The sequence below is a fragment of the Entelurus aequoreus genome, linkage group LG01, assembly GCF_033978785.1.
Source record: "Entelurus aequoreus isolate RoL-2023_Sb linkage group LG01, RoL_Eaeq_v1.1, whole genome shotgun sequence".
Lineage (NCBI taxonomy): Eukaryota > Metazoa > Chordata > Actinopteri > Syngnathiformes > Syngnathidae > Entelurus > Entelurus aequoreus.
This window is the reverse complement of record NC_084731.1, coordinates 27,671,012-27,693,322: the sequence shown is the minus strand read 5'-3', so window position 1 is coordinate 27,693,322 and position 22,311 is coordinate 27,671,012.

The window sequence follows — 22,311 nt, the reverse complement described above, 5'->3', positions numbered from 1 at the left end:
CCTTGATAAGTTTCCCAGGAAGTGGGTCAAGTAAACATGTTGTTTGTTTTATCCCACTTACACGCTGTAATAATTCCTCTAATGTTATTTCATCAAAAATAGAGAGACTATTTTGGAGGGCAGTGTCCGTCGTATATACAGTCGTATTTGTGTTAATAGAGCCCAGTTGTAGCTGGGATGCGTTGTCTTTAATCTCCTTTCTAATGAGTTCAATTTTCTTATTAAAGAAATTCATAAAATCATCTGCCGAGTGGGTGGAGCTACTGGGAGGAGTCCCTTGTAGGATTAACGATGCTACTGTACTAAACAGAAATTTAGGATCGTTTTTGTTGAGGCGGATGAGATTTGAGTAGTATTTAGTTTTAGCTAAGGTAAGCATGCGTTTATAAGTTATTAAACTATCACTCCATGCTTGATGGAAAACCTCAAGTTTAGTCGCGCGCCATTTGCGTTCCAGTTTTCTTCATGATAATTTCTGAGCTCTAATTTCTTCTGTAAACCATGGGGTGCGCCTTTTAGGGGCCCTTTTTTGCTTTAGCGGTGCTATACTATCAATAATTTCGCGCAAGGCATCGTCAAAGTTGTTAGTGAGTTTATCAATAGAGCCGACATAATTTGGGAATGGTGCTATTACCGAAGGCAGTAGGTCAGCAAGAGTCATCGTTGTGGCAGCATTAATGTTGCGGCCGCTATAGCAGTTATTATTATTATTAGCTTGTTGACAAAGAGTCAAAACTTCAAATTTTATAAGGTAATGATCGGACATTACTTTAGTATATGGAAGTATCATAACTTTGGAGGTGGTGACACCCCTGACAAGCACTAGATCTATTGTATTACCGTTGCGATGCGTGGGTTCATGTATTATTTGTGTAAGACCACAGCTATCAATTATGGTTTGGAGCGCCACGCACTGAGGGTCCGATGGGGTATTCATATGGATATTAAAGTCCCCCATTATGATTATATTGTCGGCGTGCGTCACTAGATCAGCAACGAACTCTGAGAATTCACTGATAAAGTCCGAATAGGGCCCAGGGGGGCGGTAGATAACAGCCAGGTCGAGAGGTAGCGGTGTGACAGACCTCATAGTAAGCACCTCAAACGATTTATATTTATTATTTAGGTTAGGGGTAAGGTTGAAATTTTCATTGTATATTAGTGCGACACCCCCTCCCCTTTTAAGAGGGCGGGCAACATGCGCATTCGTATAGTTAGGAGGAGATGCCTCATTGAGCGCAAAAAATTCGTCCGGTTTGAGCCAGGTTTCGCTAAGACCAATGACGTTAAGATTGTTGTCTCTAATGACCTCATTAACCAATAACGCCTTGGGAGACAATGATCTTATGTTTAAAAAGCCCATATTATAGGTATTGGGCTGTTTTGACGAGTTTTTGTTAAGATTATCCGTAGTGGCAATATTAACAATGTTGCGTTTATTATGCATAGTGCACTTTAAATAGTTTCGACCATATCTAGGAATTGATATGACGGGAATTTTCCGATTGTTTGTTTGGTGCTGCAATAGACTGGACATATCATAATTTGCCACCTCAGTAGAATGCATGTCCACCCCTGACACAGACACAACAGAAAAAACATTATGTGAATTGTGTATTATTCTAAGAGAATTGCTATGCGTACATGGATTATCCAGCCTGGCGCTGGCTAGTTCTAGCTTAACTGACTCCTCACCCGGACTAACAGACATTGTAGTTGCCTGTGACCGGGCTTGCTCTAGTGTAGTCAGTCAAGTGAGACTTAAATAGTAGTCTATGTTTCTAGACAGGATGATGGCGCCTTCCTGGTTAGGGTGAAGGCCGTCTCTCATCAGCAAGCCTGGTTTGCCCCAGAAAGAGGGCCAGTTATCAATAAACGTTAGTCCCTTCTGCCTACAGTAGCTAGCCAACCACTTGTTAAGCGAGACTAATCTGCTATATCTCTCATCATTGCCTCTCGCAGGCAGGGGGCCAGAGACAATTACTCGATGCCTGGACATCTTTCTGGCGAGATCACAAGTCCTGGCTATGTTTCTCTCTGTAATCTCTGACTGTCTCATTCTAGTGTATAGAATGAGACAGTGTATAGGCGTAATATGATCAAACTTTCTTGTTCTTGTCTAGCAGCTGCATTTTGTACCAACTGTAATCTTTTAATGCTAGAGACATTGGGAGGCCCACAAATAATATGTTACAGTAATCGAGACACAACGAATGCATGAATAATGATCTCAGCATCGAAGTAGGACGAAATGGGACGAATTTTAGCGATATTACGGAGATGAAAAAAGGCTGTTTTAGTAACACTCTTAATGTGTGAGAGTTGGGTCGAAGATAATACCGAGATTTGTTTACCTAGTCGCTTTGTGTAATTGTTTGGTTGTCAAACGTAAAGGTGGTATTATTAAATAGGTGTCGGTTACTAGCAGGACCGATAATCAGCATTTCCGTTTTCTTAGCGATAAGATGCAAAAAGTTGCTGGATATCCATTGTTTCATTTCATTTAGACACACCTCCAGACGAGTACAATCTGGCGTGTTGGTCAGTTTTAGGGCCATGTAAAGTTGGGTGTCATCAGCATAACAGTGAAAGTTAATGGCATATTTGCGTATGATGTCACCTAGAGGCAGCATGTAGATGCTGATGTTACGGTTAAGTGGTCGCATGCTTATGCACGGATCGTTTCCCCAAGATGCAGACAGAAGACGCAGGTAGGAAAAAATTATTTATTGTCCATAAATCAGTCAAGAAAACAAACACAAGAAAAGCGTGCCGATTACACGGGGAGCAAAGGCAAAAAACTAGCACTGGAAAGCTTAGTATAGAAACAAGAATCAAAGGAGTATTCACTTAACTTGTTGCAGGAGCAAACAAAACAGCCAGAGCGAGTGTGGCAAATGGCAGGAATAAATAGCTCTCTGATTAGTGAGCGTCCCGAACATTAATCAGAGGCAGGTGAAAATAATCAGCACCCATGGCAACCAAGAAACACAAATCCAAGGGTGCTGAAACAGAACTAAGGGAGTCTTAGACTAAAACAAAACATGATCCGAGCAACAGATTATCAGAGCTGAAGCGTACAGGGCCAATAACCGAACTGAGTATGTCTGTTTGCCCGCCAAGTGCTTGAGCCGGTGCTGAGTCTGTTTTTTTTTTTTGCATTTTCAAACACAACAATGCACAAAAATGTTACTAGCCCACGAACATGTTAACGACCAAGACTGTTTGTTTGTAGAATAATTGCGAGGCTTTAGACTGATCCCTCTTGAGACGCGGAGATAAAGGCTGCCAACCCGATTCCGTATGGCTCTCAACAATCCCAAAGGCTGTCCATCGCAATCGATGGAACGTGTAGGGCTGCAGGCAATCAGACTTTAGCGATTTCGGAATTGAATCGCAAAGTGGATAGCATCTCGGGGAAGCTTTCCGCTCTACAAGACGTGGTTAAGTATTTGATAGGCAGAATGGACAATTAGAGCTGACAAACCATTGGAATGTGTCTGATCGTTCGAAAATAAATAACAATCCGTATCTACAATACGACTGCCTTTTCAAATGGCCTTGACCCGGCTGTGCTGTAAACAGTCCAGTGAGACCATTGCAGTGAAAGAAGCTCTGAAGTTGAACTCTGTTCGTGAAGCCCATTGGAGCGACTCCCCCGTGTCTTGCGTTTTTTTTTTTGTATGTCGTAACATGTATATATGTGCTATCGTGGCTAGATTCTTTCTTTTGCTGGCTCCAAACTGAGGTCACATTCCCCCCTCCTCCCCCCATGTTTTTGCATTTTCAAACACGACAAGCCAAGAAAATGTTACTATGCTACGAACATGTTAATGACCAAGAGTGTTTGTTTGTAGAATAATTGCGAGGCTTTAGACTGATCACTTTTGAGACGAGGAGATAAAGGCTGCCGACCCGATTCCGTATGGCTCTCAACAACCCCAAAGGCTGCCTGTCGCAATCGATAGAATGTGTAGGGCTGCGGGGAATCAGACTTTAGCGATTTCGAAATTTAATCGCAAAATGGATTGCATCTTGGGGAAGCTTTCCGCTCTACAAGATGTGGTTATGAATTTGATAGGCAGAATGGACAATTAGAGCTGACAAACCATTGGAATGTGTCTGCTCGTCCGAAAATAAATAATCAATCACTCAATCAATCAATGTTTATTTATATAGCCCTAAATCACAAGTGTCTCAAAGGGCTGTACAAGCCACAACGACATCCTCGGTACAGAGCCCACATACAAATAACAATCCGTATTTACAATACGACTCCCTTTTCAAATGGCCTTGACCAGGCTGTGCTGTAAACAGTCCAGTGAGACCATTGCAGTGAAAGAAGCTCTGAAGTTGAACTCTGTCCGTGAAGCCCAGCGGAGCGACTCCCCGTGTCTTGCATTTTTTTTTGTATGCCGTAACATGTATATATGTGCTATCGTGGCTAGAGTTGGGTTTTTTTGCTGGCTCCAAACTGAGCTCACATTCCCCCCTCCTCCCCCCATGTTTTTGCATTTTCAAACACGACAAGGCAAGAAAATGTTACTATGCCACGAACATGTTAATGACCAAGAGTGTTTGTTTGTAGAATAATTGCGAGGCTTTAGACTCATCACTTTTGAGACGAGGAGATAAAGGCTGCCAACTTGATTCCGTATGGCTTTCAACAACCCCAAAGGCTGCCCGTCGCAATTGATGGAATGTGTAGGGCTCCGGGCACTCAGACTTTAGCGATTTCGGAATTGAATCGCAAAATGGATTGCATCTCGGGGAAGCTTTCCGCTCTACAAGACGTGGTTATGTATTTTAATAGGCAGAATGGACAATTAGAGCTGCAAACCATTAGAATGTGTCTGCTCGCCCGAAAATGAATAACAATCCGTATCTACAATACGACTCCCTTTTCAAATGGCCTTGACCAGGCTGTGCTGCAAACACTCCAGTGAGACCATTGCAGTGAAAGAAGCTCTGAAATTGGAACTCTGTTCGTGAAGCCCATCGGAGCGACTCCCCCGTGTCTTGCGGGGTTTTTTTTGTATGTCGTAACATGTATATATGTGTTATCATTTTTTTTTTGCTGGCTCTAAACTGAGCTCACATTCCCCCCTACTCCCCCCATGTTTTTTCATTTTCAAACACAGCAAGGCAAGAAAATGTTACTCTGCCACGCACACGTTAACGACCGAGAGCGTTCGTTTCTAGAATAATTGCGAGGCCCTGGACCGCTCCCTCTTGAGACGAGGAGATACACGATAGGCAAATGTGCTGCAGAAAGACAATTTGTCACTCAGCAGTTGACCGCAGACTGGGGTGTTTAATTACCACTTCCTGCACATTCAGCTGTCTCGTGGCACACATAGTGCCAGCGCACATTCCTGGAGTTTGTCCCTCTCACAGATGTATTTTAGAAGGGGCATGTATATCCATAGTGTCTTATTCTTTCACCTTTCATGTATTCTACTGACCTAATGGTACCACACAAGATGTTCGCTCGTGCATTATTTGCGAAAAGACCCCTCCATTCCTGGATGGTATATATTTTCCCATAAGCGTTTTTATTGTTCGTTGTACATAAACGCCTCCTGCTTCTACACTCTTTCCTCCCTCCCCTTTTGCTGTGCCAGCACTTTGATAGCAGAGTACAGCAGCGTGGCTTAATGGGGGTTGCGGGTTGCAGCCCAATATGAGAACAGTCAATATTTCATATCTCTACCTGGAAGGAGACATAGAGGGCAGAGCAAATTCAAATAGGGCAAGATGTACGACAACCGTGCGCCGTTCTAACCGTTTTGTCAATGGAAGCACGCCACACGGGGCCGTGAGACGGACAACTCCGGGATTCTATTAATTTTAACATTTGCAAACGGTCTGTGGTTTACAAAAAGAGCGATGCCGGCGCTATGGGGACGGGAAGATTGGACCGATAGACGATAATAGAAGTGAAACCACATTAGCATACACCACATTGTCCAACTCGGATGAATTCGGTACATGACGTAGACAAGGCCGGGTTTTTTTTGAATGGGAGCTAATTTCTCTGTCTGTGGTTTCAGGTGTGATTATACTCCCCTGTTTTCGACGCTGTGCTAAAATGACAGATGGGTATGGATAAAAGTGGTTTTGCCTTTCTAGCTATTCCTCCCTGCGAACTCAATCAACCACCCAGGCCGTGTCGCCGGGCTTCCATTGCTCACAAAATAACTCCACAATCAGTTCACATTTCTTCCAATATCCCCACAAGTTGGCTACATCTGCTCTCATTCAGCCGTCTGCCAATCACGAATGGGCTACTAGTTTATCAGGGTTGAAATAGTTGCTCAGAGTGATGATGTGATGGATTCAGTTTTAGCCAGAGCATCACGAGATGTTAATGTTGAAGGAGTACTGCACTTTTTGGGGGGAATTTTGCCTATCATTCACAGTTTTCTATGTGAGACAAGAACACGTCTTTTCGTTTTATGTGCACTATAAATAGTAAAAAAAATACTGTTAGTAAGAGGCGACTAACAGTGCAGGTAATGGGCAGTCTATTTAACTATAATCCCGAAAAAGGCATTGTAAAAAACCATTAAAAAACTTCCAACAGCAAGTCGTGACCTGCATATCGTCGTTGGCATCCTTCCGTCTCGGGAGTCGATGGGGTAGATCCAAAAAGGGGAGTGGGTCTCACTGCGAGATGGCCCCTGGCACCCGTTTCTTTCGCCAATCGGATGGACTTAGAACCGGTATCTGCTGGAGTGACCTCTCCAGCGGACCTCTCCAGTGGATCTACACGGCCTAGGCATGGAACTATGGAGGGCAAGCTGTTGTCCAGGCAGCAAGCCCCCCCTATCCGCATGGCTGGTGGATCCAAGGGAGTGACGAGTGTCGATACAACTTGGCACCAGCGACGCCGCAGGAGTTCCCGGAATGACGCTACCGGAGTTGCCGGAATAACGCTACAACGTCAAACCGCCTTCAGGACTCCGGCTCCTGATTTTCTGTCGGGGTTTACTCCCTTAGCCTTACCCTCGAGTGGGTTGACCGCAAGGCAGCGGTGGTTTTGAGATTGGAGATTTCCTTCTCCTAGATGGGCTGCCTTACCAGGTTTAGGAGCCCCATCTGCCCGAATGCGGCAGGTAGCACGGGGGTACATCTTACCCTGACTCTAACTGGGGGCTCGCCTGCATATTAACCAAGTTATGGCGTTATTGTTATTGCAACCAAAGCCAACACACTACTTTTGTGGTGTCGTGAAACATTGCTTTGCTCATACTGCATCTAGCTAGTTTGAGCTGCTAATAACATTTGTTGTGACCCGCCATAAAATAAAGTAGAAGCAGGAGGAGCTTGAGCTACTTCTGCTGCTGCTATATTGCCTTTGAGTTAAGAAACGCTAATGCTATGTTAAAAAAATCATGCATCTCACTTGTAAAGTAGAAGGTTGTGGCATCAAATTTCAAAATACACAGGCTGCCAACTTGATTCCGCATGGCTCTCAACAACCCCAAAGGCCGCCCGTCGCAATGGATGGAATGTGTAGGGCTGCGGGCACTCAGACTTTAGCGATTTCGGAATTTAATTGCAAAATGGGGAAGCTTTTCCGCTCTGCAAGACGTAGTTATGTATTTGATAGGCAGAATGGACAATTAGAGCTGACAAACCATTGGAATGTGTCTGCTTGCCCGAAAATAAATAACAATCCGTATCTGCAATACGACTCCCTTTTCAAATGGCCTTGGCCAGGCTGTGCCGTAAACAGTCCAGTGAGACCATTGCAGTGAAAGAAGCTCTGAAATCCTCCTCCTTCTTCATGAACACGGGAAGTTGAACTCTGTTTGTGAAGACCGGCGGAGGGACTCCGCCGTGTCTTGCGTTTTTTTTTGTATGTCGTAACATGTATATATTTGCTATCGGGGCTAGAGTTTGGTTTTTTTTGCTGGCTCCAAACTGAGCTCCCCTTTTCATGTTTGACCTTTTCCCACCTTAACGGTGCACCACTTAAGCCCATCAGCATTCTTGTTCTGTCTACCTTGTAATGTATGGCTGCTTTTGAACTTTTCTGTGCTGAAAACGTAATTATTTTCTTGTTTTTTTAAGTGCAATGACAATAAAGTGCTATCCATCAACCTGGCTAGTTTATCAACAAATAGAACACAACATAAGAACATCGCTACGAAATATCTTTTTTATCGGGGGATTATTGTGAATTTACCATTTTAAGGAGCGCACAAGTGCTGAAATATACAACCGTCCCATCAGTCGGCATCCCAGTGAGAGCGGACATTGTAAGTCACTGTTTTTCATTCGTATTTCAAACAAGCAATATTGCTACATAACAACGCTCCAAGGCTCTCACTAAGACTGCCATTTGTGTCCGCAAACACCGAATGTGCTCTCCATGTTGCTGTTGACATTGATTTCACAGAGCACATAGCAACACCCGCTACCGATGCTATGCTGTTAAGCTTTGCCAAAACTTTTTTCCGGGATGTTTGATTTTCATACCTCATAGCATCGATCGCTACTTTTGTCAATACAACAACTACCACTAGTCATGGCAGACTCTGTGAGAGCCAACAAGGACTACTTTGGGATGATTCAGAACCTTATATTTCTGACCTTGAGTATACAGAGGATGATCTACAAGTTTTACATGCCGGGTGCGAAGCAGATCCAGCTCGAGTAAAACACTAAGCATCATGTTGCGCTAGTGCTAAACAAGAGATACAAAATACAGACCTAACAGTGACTCACAATGTCCGCTGTCACTGGGATGCCGAAGAATAGGACGGTTGTATCTTTCAGCACTACACTAGTTATTCCCATTTCGATGATTCAGCTTAATCCTCACTCCTTCGGGAAAACAACGCTTGAATAAAAGTAACATCTTGTGGAGTCTTCCTAGCAAAGTCTTCGGATCTAAGATGAATTTCAAAGTTGACCAAACCACAACTTTGAACTACACAGATGTGAGGCATGATTTATAATCTATCATTGCCTTTTAAGGGCCTACTGAAATTAGATTTTCTTATTTAAACGGGAATAGCAGGTCCATTCTATGTGTCATACTTGATCATTTCGCGATATTGCCATATTTTTGCTGAAAGGATTTAGTAGAGAACATCGACGATAAAGTTCGCAACTGTTGGTCGCTGATAAAAAAAGCCTTGCCTGTACCGGAAGTAGCGTGACGTCACAGGTGGTGGAGCTCCTCACATCTGCACATTGTTTACAATCATGGCCACAAGCAGCGAGAGCGATTCAGACCGAGAAAGCGACGATTACCCCTTTAATTTGAGCGAGAATGAAACATTTGTGGATGAGGAAAGTGAGAGTGAAGGATTAGAGCAGGGGTGGGCAATTAATTTTCACCGGGGGCCGCATAAGCAACCCGAGCACTGCTGGAGGGCCACATGACAATATTTCAATTACATTTTGCTCAATATTATTTTTGATATACCGTAAGATAAATAATAATGATGATAATAATAATAATAATTACTACTAATAATAATAATTTAATTTAACTTAACTTAATACAAAAGTAGATTGCTTTTGATGGTCACTTTATCCTGCATTATCCAACATTTTTCCCCATCAGATTTGGACAACCATCTGTTGTTAAAAATAGTTTTTAATCATATTTATTTTATATTGTTTTTTATATTGGTTTTATATGTAATTGTTTTTTATTTTTATTCAGTCATTGGTGGAGCTAAGGATAATATTTGAATATTGTTTTTAATATTGTTGTGCAGCACTTTGGAAACATTTCATTGTTTAAATGTGCTATATAAATAAAGTGGATTGGATTGCCACACCTGCCAGCTTGTCCCAACACGCATTTACCTATGTGAACAAGTCATTACCTGTGGTTGTCTGTTTAATTGACTGCATGGCTGCCAGCAACTCCGTGATTTGAAAGTCTGCAGTTATCCCACGTAAGAAGAAGAGCAGCTGGGCGGTGTCACGTACATCAGAGCTCTCATCCAAAGTTAGCGAAAAACAGTCCATGTCTCCGGGCATATCAGCGCAACAGAGTCCAATAAGCACTCCTTAATAAACTCTCCGTCAGAAAACATTTTATTTTTTATTATTATTTTTTTTCATTTATTTATTTATTTCAGGCAATGACAAAAACGTACAAGTCGACAAAACATAATAATATAAATTAATATAGTGCATTATTGTCCAGTTTTGCCTGAAAGGGAGTGGGAAGAAGATAACTTATTTAATCCCACCCCCAGTTCTCCATTCAGTGATTATTCACATGAGTTTCACACTCACTTTGTTCAAGGATTATAATACAGGTGTTGTATCATAGTGGCATTACCACAGGTAACAATAATTATTACACTGTAACAATCATTTGTATCAACAATGTAGGAATAATGAATATACCAACAATGGTAATAGACATCATAGCAATAATGGTAATAGACAACATAGCAATAATGGTAAGGAAACATTGAGCACATGTTACACTTTGAGACAGAGTATAGCAGCAGGTCAAATTAAAGATCCTCATCTCTATATTTGAACCAGACCCCATGTTTGTATAATAGTTTAAATCGATTAATAGTTTGGCATTCCTTGTGTTGTAAATCCAGTTTGTTCCATAGTTTTACTCCGCATACAGACACACAAAAACGTTTACGAGTGGTTTGAGCTCTCGGCAATAAGAAATATCCAAAGCCTCTCAAGTTTTGAGCTTGCACTCGTCTTATAAAAAAACGTTGTAGATTAGGTGGCAATAATTTGTTAAAAGCTTTATATAAGATTATTAATGTATTATATTTAACAAGGTCATCAAATTTGAGCAACTTTGATTGCATTAACAGATTATTAGTATGTTCTAAATAACCAACGTTGTGAATGATCCGCACTGCTCTTTTCTGTAATATGATCAGAGGATGAATTGTGTTTTGGTAAGTATTCCCCCATACTTCAACACAGTATGTAACGTATGGCAGTACCAAGGTGCAGTATAGAGTACGGAGTGCATTTTCATTGAGGTATAGTTTTGCTTTGTTTATAATTGAGAGGCTTTTGGAGATTTTTGTTTTAATGTGTCTGACATGAGGTTTCCATGATAGTTTACTATCAATTATTACTCCCAAAAATGTATTCTCATTTACGATTTCAATTTGGGTACCATCAATACTTATTTTCTGTTCAGACGTTATGTTGCGATTTCCAAACATTACTATCTTAGTTTTATTTATATTCAAAGATAATTTATTTGTGTCCATCCATTTTTTTACTATGTTTAGTTCTGTGTTTACTGTATTTATGAGCTCATTATAGTCATCACTACTGTAGAATAAATTTGTGTCGTCTGCAAAAAAGTATACATTTCAGTATCTTGGATGTATTAAACATATCATTAATATATACATTAAACAGTTTTGGCCCCAACACGGACCCTTGAGGGACACCACAAGCAATGCCAAGAGTATCAGATAAAAATATACCCATTTTAACAAACTGTACCCTCCCTGTTAAATAACTGTTTAACCAGTCACCAGCCAGCCCCCTAATTCCATATCTTCCCATTTTATCTAGTAGAATTGAATGATTAATGGTATCAAAGGCTTTCTTTAGGTCAATAAAAATACCAACTGCATATCTTTTATGCTCCAGTGCATTAGTAATTTCCTCAATAGCTTCAGTTATTGCCATTGAAGTTGTTCTTTTGGACCTAAAGCCATACTGACCGTCATTGATTATATGATGCTTCTCAAGAAAGGATTTAAGTCGAGAGTTTAATAGTTTCTCTAAGATTTTTGAGAACTGAGGCAAAAGAGAGATTGGTCTGTAATTGGTGAAAGCGTGTTTGCTGTCACTTTTGAAGAGCAGAGTTACTTTAGCGATTTTCATTTGACTTGGAAAGCAGCCAGTCTGGAATGATAAATTACATATATAAGTTAATGGTTTTACAATATTCAGGATAACCTTTTGAACCAATATCATGTTGATATCATGGCAGTCAGTGGAGCACTTACTTTTAAACTTCCGCACAATGTTTGTCACTTCCTGCTCATTTGTAGCTGAGAGGAAGAATGACGAAGAATTCTGTTCAATAGTTGATTTTGTAACTCCATTGTCTGGGATATCAACAGCCAATTTAGGACCAACATTTACAAAAAAACTATTGAACTTGTTTACTACATTACTCATATTATAATCTTCACCGTTTTCATCAATAAAGTAATCAGGATATGTCAACTTGGAATATCCTTGTTTTATTAGACTATTCAAAACATCCCAAGTTCCTTTTATATTATTTTTGTTTTCATATAGTTTTTTTTGATAATATAACCGTTTGCTTGTTCTTATAATATCAGTTAATTTATTTTTGTACTTCTTGTATCGTTGTTCGACTTCTTTTGTTTTTATTTTGATGAAAAGTTTGTAGAGATTGTTTTTCTTTTTACAGGCATTAATTATCCCTTTTGTGATCCAAGGGCTATTTTTATTTTTTCCTTTTATAAAATATTCTTTTACGGGGCAATGTTTATTATGCAGGGAAGTAAAGATGTCTAAAAAATTACAATAAGCACTGTCCACATTAGGTTCTCTGTATACTGAAGTCCAATCCTGAACTGCTAAACTATTGTTTAGGGCACAGATTGTTTCCTCAGTTGTTATTCGTTTAGATATTTTTGCCATAGTGTCTTTGGTTTTCTTGAGATGACAGTCATATAAAGTAAAAACAGGTAAATGGTCAGTGATATCACATATAAATAGGCCACTGGTGACTTGATTTCCCATAATGTTTGTAGAAATGTTGTCAATGATTGTGGCACCATGTGTTGTTATTCTGCTTGGTTTGGTTATGGTTGGATATAGAGACAAGCTGTACATTGTGTCAATGAAGTCATCAACATGTTTTTGCTTGGTTGAGTTTAACAAATCAATGTTAAAATCACCACAGATAAATATGGTTTTTTGGTTCACAGAGGAAAATAGTTTACCCATCCACTCATTGAAAGTGTCTATGCTTGAACCAGGTGCCCGGTATACACAGCTCATGAAGATATTTGTCTTTCTGTCATTTAGGATTTCCACTGTTAAACATTCAAATAATCCATCGACTGCTATGGTCATGGTTGTTAAAACTTTAAATGTAACAGATTTATGAATGTACAATGCGACCCCTCCTCCTATTTTATTTATTCTGTTTATGTATGTTAATTCATAGTCATTCAGACTAAAATCAATACCTTTATCACTGTTGAACCAGGTTTCAGTGATTGCAATATTGGTAAATGGATGACTAAATTCTTTCAAGTAATCCTTGATAGCCTCAAAGTTAGTGTACATGCTTCGACTATTGAAATGTATTATAGATAGACTATCTTCTGATTTTACACTGTTTTCATATTGTTCGCGGGTAAAATAATTACAGTTTTTAACAATCGCAGAGAAAAAATTATTATCAGGGTCTATGTCCATATCAGTCTCTGTTGTGGTGTGCTCTTGATACTCACACATGTCCAGTTCTTTTTGTTGATGTTGGAGGATCTTCTGTAACATGTCCATATTAATACTTGGTGTGGTCTGTGTTCTTGGTGTGGGTAGCATTGAGATGATGTAAAAGTCACAAGCTACATTGATACCAAGTACTGCATCGATGTCAATACTTATCAAGATCTTCTATTTTCCTTATCACCAAGACTTTTGCTTTACTTTTTCTGGCGCTTTTGTGAGAAATGACGAAACTTGTCCTGACAGCTGCATCTCTGGGGGTGTGAAATATGGCAAAAAGTCCTTGTTGGGTTTGCAGTTTTACCATCAACGCATCGGCCTCCCTTGCGCGCGCTTCATCAGACACATTCCGGTATTTTCCCTCGTGTTTCTTCGTGTAGTGGCGATTAAAATGCTATTCTTTAAACACAGCAAGCTGTGTACCACACATTAAGCACACGGCTTTACCATTAATTTATGTAAAGAAATACTTGCCAGTCCATGTCTTCTTGAAAACACGCCATTCGTCATCAACTTTTCTTTTTTTAGCGTCTCATCACTTGTCTCTATGCACCTTCACTCACAGGTTCCCCCCGGACATACGGCATAAATAACACATTTCAAAATAAAAGCAGCACAGTTGTATTGCGCGCACGACATAGATGTTTTTTAAACTTTATTTTGTAATTTGTGATTGCGCCGTTCAATTCACTCACAATCGCACACGTGCATACGTCCACACGGAAGTAATACAAATAACGCGTTTCAAAACAAAAGCAGCACCGTTGTATTGCACACTTGACATAGATACTTTTTGAAATTTATTTTGTAATTTATGATTGGCCTCACGCGGGCCGGACAGGGATGCGCAAAGGGCCGGATGCGGCCCGCGGGCCGTACAATGCCCAGGTCTGGATTAGAGGGCAGTGGAAGCGATTCAGATAGGGAAGATGCTGTGAGAGGCGGGTGGGACCTGATATTCAGCTGGGAATGACTAAAACAGTAAATAAACACAAGATATATAAATACTCTATTAGCCACAACACAACCAGGCTTATATTTAATATGCCACAAATTAATCCCGCATAACAAACACCTCCCCCCTCCCGTCCATATAACCCGCCAATACAAATCAAACACCCGCACAACACACTCAATCCCACAGCCCAAAGTACCGTTCACCTCCGCAAAGTTCATACAGCACATATATTTCCCCAAAGTTACGTACGTGACATGCACATAGCGGCACGCACGTACGGGCAAGCGATCAAATGTTTGGAAGCCGCAGCTGCGTACTCACGGTAGCGCGTATCCAACTCAAAGTCCTCCTGGTAAAAGTCTCTGTTGTCCCAGTTCTCCACAGGCCAATGGTAAAGCTTGACTGTCATATTTCGGGAATGTAAACAATGAAACACCGGCTACGTGTTTGTGTTGCTGCAACCGGCCGCTAATACACCGCTTCCCACCTACAGCTTTCTTCTTTGCTGTCTTCATTGTTCATTAAACAAATTGCAAAAGATTCACCAACACAGATGTCCAGAATACTGTGGAATTTTGCGATTAAAACAGACGACTTAATAGCTGGCCACAATGGTGTCCCAAAATGTCCGCTACAATCTGCGACGTCAGGCGCAAACGTCATCATACCGAGACGTTTTCAGCAGGATATTTCGCGGGAAATTTAAAATGGCACTTTACTAATCTAACCCGGCCGTATTGGCATGTGTTGCAATGTTAAGATTCCATCATTGATATATAAACTATCACACTGCGTGGTCGGTAGTAGTGGGTTTCAGTAGGCCTTTAAACTCTGATGCGATGTCTCTGTAAGCAAGTCTGTGTTACTAAAAGTAGTTCCTCTGCGTTATCTCTTAAAATAACAATGTTGCTATGATGCAGGTCACGACATGTAAATGGGGTGTTGTTGGCAGTTTTGGGATGTTTTTTAGAGGCATTCATTGCCGGAATAGATGACTCCCATTTACCTGTATTGTTAACTTCCTATTGCTAGCAATTGTTCACCATGTAGAACGCACAGAAGAGACAAAGGCACGTGTGTTCTTGTCTCACATAAGGATTGTGTATAATGGGCAAAAGTGCAGTTCCCCTTCAAGTACGCATCCGTCCCCATGACTACCAGCACTTATTTCTCTGCTAATGCAGTTATTTTACTACATTCTCACAGCAAAGTCAATGTGCTGCCAGATAAAGAATGCTGAGATGTGTCGCGTATCAATCCACCCATTAGATCTGAAATTACCAAAAGAGCTCCATTGTGAGCAAAAACATGGCCACGGTTTTGTTTCAAAGTAAAATACATCACACCAGATTTGAGCAAATGTGAATAAAGACCAGCGTTAGAAGGCCAATAGTTCAATGAGCTTCCTGACAAACTTGTGTCCTGCCAGACAGAGGAGTCGATTCTATTGTACCTGCGGGTTTGTCTGGTCCTGGTTAAATGCTGCAGCTTGTGTTTGATCTTTACAGAGAACTGATTTTGGCTCCTGAACAGCTTTTTCCAGTTCTGTGTTTGTTTGTTTAATGCCAGGCTTTGCTTCTGCACAGACGTAATTAAATCAAGCCTAATCCACTATTTATGCATTCTCCTACTGAATTATTCACTCAACAGTTTTATGTTATTGCTTTTTCTTTCAAACACTGATGTGCTTGTGCTATTATTTGATGGAGCTCCCTTCCGCATAACTTTTTTGGGGGGTTTTATCAATTAACCCGCACATTGAATTATATCCAAAGCAGACTGCATCTAAAAGCAATACTTGCAGTAGTACATTTGCATAATGTTCTCTTGGAAAGGACAATCAACAAACCAAAGGATGTGTTAAAATACCGAATATTAAAGCACACACAAACTATTTATGGCTTTGCTTTTAACGTAACAATTAAAAATGATAATTAGAAAGTTGAAATGTTCACTGACATAAAATCGGAGTCAAAAGTACACTATATTGCCAAAAGTATTTGGCAACCTGCCTTTACTCACATATGAACTTGAAGTGCCATCCCATGGAATTGTCCAAAATGTTTTGGTATCCTGGAGCATTCAAAGAAACTAAGGGGCCAAGTCCAACTCCTGAAAAACCAACCCTACACCATAATTCCTCCTCCACCAAATTTCACACTCGGCACAAGGCAGTCCGAAATGTAGCGTTCTCCTGGCAACCTCCAAACCCAGACTGGTCCATCAAATTGCCAGATGGAAAAGCTTGATTCACCAGTCCAGAGAAGGCGTCTCCACTGCTCTAGAGTCCAGTGGCAACGTGCTGTACACCACTGCATCCCACGCTTTGCATGGGACTTGGTGATGTATGGCTTAGATGCAGCTGCTCGGCCATGGAAACCCATTCCATGAAGCTCTCTGCGTACTGTGCGTGGGCTAATTGGAAGGTCACATGAAGTTTGGAGCTCTGTAGCAACTGACTGTGCAGAAAGTCTTTGCACTATGCGCTTCAGCATCCGCCGACCACTCTCTGTCAGTTTACGTGGCCTACCACTTGGTGGCTGACTTGCTGTTGTTCCCAAACTCTTCGCTTTTCTTATAATAAAGTTGACTTTGGAATATTTATGAGCGAGGAAATTTGACGACTGGATTTTTTGCACAGGTGGCATCCTATGACAGTTCCACGCTGGAAATCACTGAGAGCGGCCCATTTTTTCATAAATATTTGTAGAAACAGTCTCCATGCCTGAGTGCTTGATTTTATACACCGGGCCAAGTGATTAGGACCCCTGATTCTCATCATTTGGATAGGTGCCCAAATACTTTTGGCAATATAGTTTATATGAACCCTTCATAATTTCTTAAATCTCTGCATAAATTGTTCGCAAAATGTGGTGTAACCTCCGTTTCCTTTAATTGAAGTACTCAAAATGACATTTGCTTTAAACCAGTGGTGTCAAACAAATTTTAGATCGGGGTCCACATGGAGAAAAATCTACTCCCAAATTGGTCGGACTGGTAAAATCAGGGCACGATAACTTAAAAATAAAAGACAACTTCAGATGGTTTTCTTTGTTTAAAAATAGAACAAGCACATTCTGAAATTGTACAAATCATAATGTTGTTGTTGTTTTTTTACAATTACCTGTGTCGTTATTTATATTTTCTGAATCAATTATGTGATAATGTTCATCAGTCAACTCATTGGTGTTAATTTTAAATTTATCAACATAAAAAAATATATTTAAAAAATGATATCAAAATCAATTTGATCATTTTCGACTGATGTACTAACATCATGTGGTTTATTTTGTACATATTTAGCATCATCTACAGAGATACAAAGAATTGCTATCGCGACATCCAGTGGACGCATTTCGAACAGCTGTTTTTTTCATTCAAAAATTAGCAAACTCAACCCGCAGGACGGATAAAACCTGTTCGGGGGCCTGATCCGGCCCTCGGGCCGTACGTTTGACACCCCTGCTTTAAACTAAGAAATATAAGAAGACCACCATGCTCAAGCTCTAGCACAGAGGTGTCCGCGAGACAATGGGACGAGTTCAGTTTCAATAAGCAACCATATCAAATTTAAATATTCAGAAATCTGACAGGTGGCAGTTTGTCGCCATCTTTTGGACAATGTAAGAAACGCAGGTCAGTGTTAAGTCTGCTAACATTATCATCCCTAGCTCCCTCATCGCCGTCTTGAGTGTCTCGATGCCATCACAACAGGTGTGTGCTCAGATTAGTCATGCTGCCGCCACTCTATCACTGCTTTCCAAATGTTAAAAATGGCCATACTTTTATCCGACGGATCATTATTTTTTATTGTTTTAATCCAATTGTTAACCACACTTTAGATTTAATATTCAGGGGTGCATTGTTTGTAAACTCTTTCGGTGCTGTCTGCTATGTTGCTCTCTCTACAATACTCTTGTATTACGTCATCACAGAAATATCGCAAGATTAAAGCAGCCAAAACACATCACATCTCATGGACAAAGATAAGACACTCTGGAGGAAGGTTCTGTAGTCAGATGAAAAAAAAATAGCTGTTTGGCCACAATACCCAGCAATATGTTTGGAGTAGAAAAGGTGAGGCCTTTAATTCAATCCCAGGAACACCATACATACCGTCAAGCATGGTGGTGGTGGTATTATGCACAGGGCCTGTTTTGCTGCCAATGGAACTGCTTTACAGAGAGTAAATGGGACAATGAAAAAGGAGGATTACCGCCAAATTTTTCAGGACAACCTAAAATCATCAGCCCGGAGGTTGGGTCTTGGGCGCGGTTGGGTGTTCCAACAGGACAATGACCCCAAACACATGTCAAAAGTGGTAAAGGAATGGCTAAATCAGGCTAGAATTAAGGTTTTAGAATGGCCTTCCCAAAGTCCTGACTTAAACGTGTGGACAATGCTGAAGAAACAAGTCCATGTTAGAAAACCAACAAATTTAGCTGAACTTTACCAATTTTGTCAAGAGGAGTGGTCAAAAATTTGAACAGAAGCTTGTGGATGGCTACCAAAAGCGCCTTATTGCAGTGAAACTTGCCAGGGGACATGTAAGCAAATATTAACATTGCTGTATGTATACTTTTGACCCAGCAGATTTGGTCAGCATTTTAGTAGACCCATAATAAATTCATAAAAGAACCAAACTTCATGAATGTTTTTTGTGACCAACAAGTATGTGCTCCAATCACTCTATCACAAAAAAATAAGAGTTGTAGAAATGATTGGAAACTCAAGACAGCCATGACATTATGTTCTTTACAAGTGTATGTAAACTTTTGACCATGACTGTATATACAGTATATATATATATATATATATATATATATATATATATATATATATATATATATATATATATATATATATATATATATATATATTACCCTTTTTTGGCAATGACAGAGGTGAAACATTTTCTATAAGTCTTCACAAGGTTTTCCCACACCGTTGCTGATATTTTGGCCCATTCCTCCATGCAGATTTCCTCTAGAGCAGTGATGTTTTGGGGCTGTCGCTGGGCAACACGGACTTTCAACTCCCTCCAAAGATTGGGTGGAGATCCGGAGACTGGCTAGGCCAATCCAGGACTTTGAAATGCTTCTTACGAATCCACTCCTTTGTTGCCCACCATTGTCATGCTGAAAGACCCAGCCATGTTTCATTTTCAGTACCCTTGCTGATGGAAGGAGGTTTTCACTCAAAATCTAACGATACATGGCCCCATTCATTCGTTCCTTTACACGGATCAGTCGTCCTGGTCCCTTTGCAGAAATACAGCCTCAAAACATGATGTTTCCACCCCCATGCTTCACAGTAGGGATGGTGTTCTTTGTATGCAACTCAGCAGTCCTTCTCCTCCAAACCTGACAAGTTGAGTTTTTACCAAAAAGTGATATTTTGGGTTCATCTGACCATATGACATTCCCCCAATACTCTTCTGGATCATCCAAATGCTCTCTAGCAAACGTCAGACGGGCCTGGACATGTACTGGCTTAAGCAGGGGGACACGTCTGGCACTGCAGGATTTGAGTCCCTGGCGGACTAGTGTGTTACTGATGGTAGCCTTTGTTACTTTGGTCCCAGCTCTCTGCAGGTCATTTACTAGGTCCCCTCGTGTGATTCTGGGATTTTTGCTCACTGTTTTTGTGATCATTTTGACCCCATGGGGTGAGATCTTGCGTGTAGCCCCAGATAAAGGAGATTATCAATGGTCTTGTATGTCTTCCATTTTCTAATAATTCCTCCACACCAAGCTGCTTACCTATTGCAGATTCAGTCTTCCCAGCCTGGTGCAGGTCTACAAATTTGACAACTCTTTGGTCTTGGCCATAGTGGAGTTTGGAATGGGACTGTTTGAGGTTGTAAACAGGTGTCTTTTATACTGATAACGAGGCCAATCAGGTGCCATTAATACAGGTAACAAGTGGAGGACAGAGGAGCCTCTTAAAGAAGAAGTTACAGGTCTGTGAAAGCCAGATATATTGCTTGTTTGTAGGTGACTAAATACTTATTATACAGAGGAATTTACCAATTAATTAATTAAAAATCCTACGGTGTGATTTCCTGGATCCCCCCCCCCCTCATTCTGTCTCTCATAGTTGAGGTATACCTATGATGAACATTACAGGTATCTCTCATCTTTTTAAGTCATAGAACTTGCACAATTGGTGGCTGACTTAAAACTTTTTTGCTCCACTGTATGTATGTCTTTATGTATAAATGTGTGTGTGTGTGTGTGTGTGTGTGTGTGTGTGTGTGTGTGTGTGTGTGTGTGTGTGTGTGTGTGTGTGTGTGTGTGTGTGTGTGTGTGTGTGTGTGTGTGTGTGTGTGTGTGTGTGTGTGTGTGTGTATATATATATTAGTACGGGCCAAAAGTTTGGACAGACCTTCTCATTCAATGTGTTTTCTTTAATTTCATGACTATTTACATTGTAGATTGTCATTGAAAGCCTCAAAACTATGAATGAACACATGTGGAGTTATGTACTTAACAAAAAAGGTGAAATAACTGAAAACATGTTTTATATTTCAAAATAGCCACCCTTTGCTCTGATTACTGCTTTACACACTCTTTCTCATTCTCTCAATGGCATATATATATATATATATATGTATATATATATATATATATATATATATATATATATATATATATATATATATATATATATATATATATATATATATATATATATATATATATATATATATATATATATATATATATATACACAGTATATATATATATATATATATATATATATATATATATATATATATATATATATATATATATATACATACATATATATATATAAATATATATATATATATATATATATATATATATATATATATATATATATATATATATATATATATATATGCATATATGTATACATATATGTACATACAGTATATACATGTATATATGTTTGTATATATGTGTATATATGTATATATATGTGTACGTATATGTATATGTGTATTTTTCTATGTGTATATATGTGTACATATATATATGTATATATATACATATATGTATATACATATATATTTATGTATATATATATACACACATACAGTGTATATATACATGTATATATATATATATATATATATATATATATATATATATATATATATATATATATATATATATATATATATATATATATATCAATCAATCAATCAATGTTTATTTATATAGCCCTAAATCACAAGTGTCTCAAAGGGCTGTACAAGCCACAACGACATCCTCGGTACAGAGCCCACATACGGGCAAGGAAAACTCACCCCAGTGGGACGTCAATGTGAATGACTATGAGAAACCTTGGAGAGGACCGCATATGTGGGTAACCCCCCCCCCCCCCCCCCCAGGGGAGACCGAAAGCAATGGATGTCGAGTGGGTCTGACATAATATTGTGAAAGTCCAACACATCAGCGAAAGTCGAGTCCATAGTGGGGCCAGCAGGAACCATCCCGAGTGGAGACGGGTCAGCAGCGTAAAGATGTCCCCATCTGATGGACAGGCTAGCGGTCCACCCCGGGTTGGGAGCAGAGTAGAAAAGAAAAGAAAAGAAAAGAAACGGCAGATCAACTGGTCTAAAAAGGGAGTCTATTTAAAGGCTAGAGTATACAAATTAGTTTTAAGATGAGACTTAAATGCTTCTACTGAGGTAGCATCTCTAACTTTTACCGGGAGGGCATTCCATAGTATTGGAGCCCGAATAGAAAACGCTCTATAGCCCGCAGACTTATTTTGGGCTCTGGGAATCACTAATAAGCCGGAGTTCTTTGAACGCAGATTTCTGGCCGGGACATATGGTACAATACAATCGTCAAGATAGGCAGGAGCTTGACCGTGTAGTATTTTAT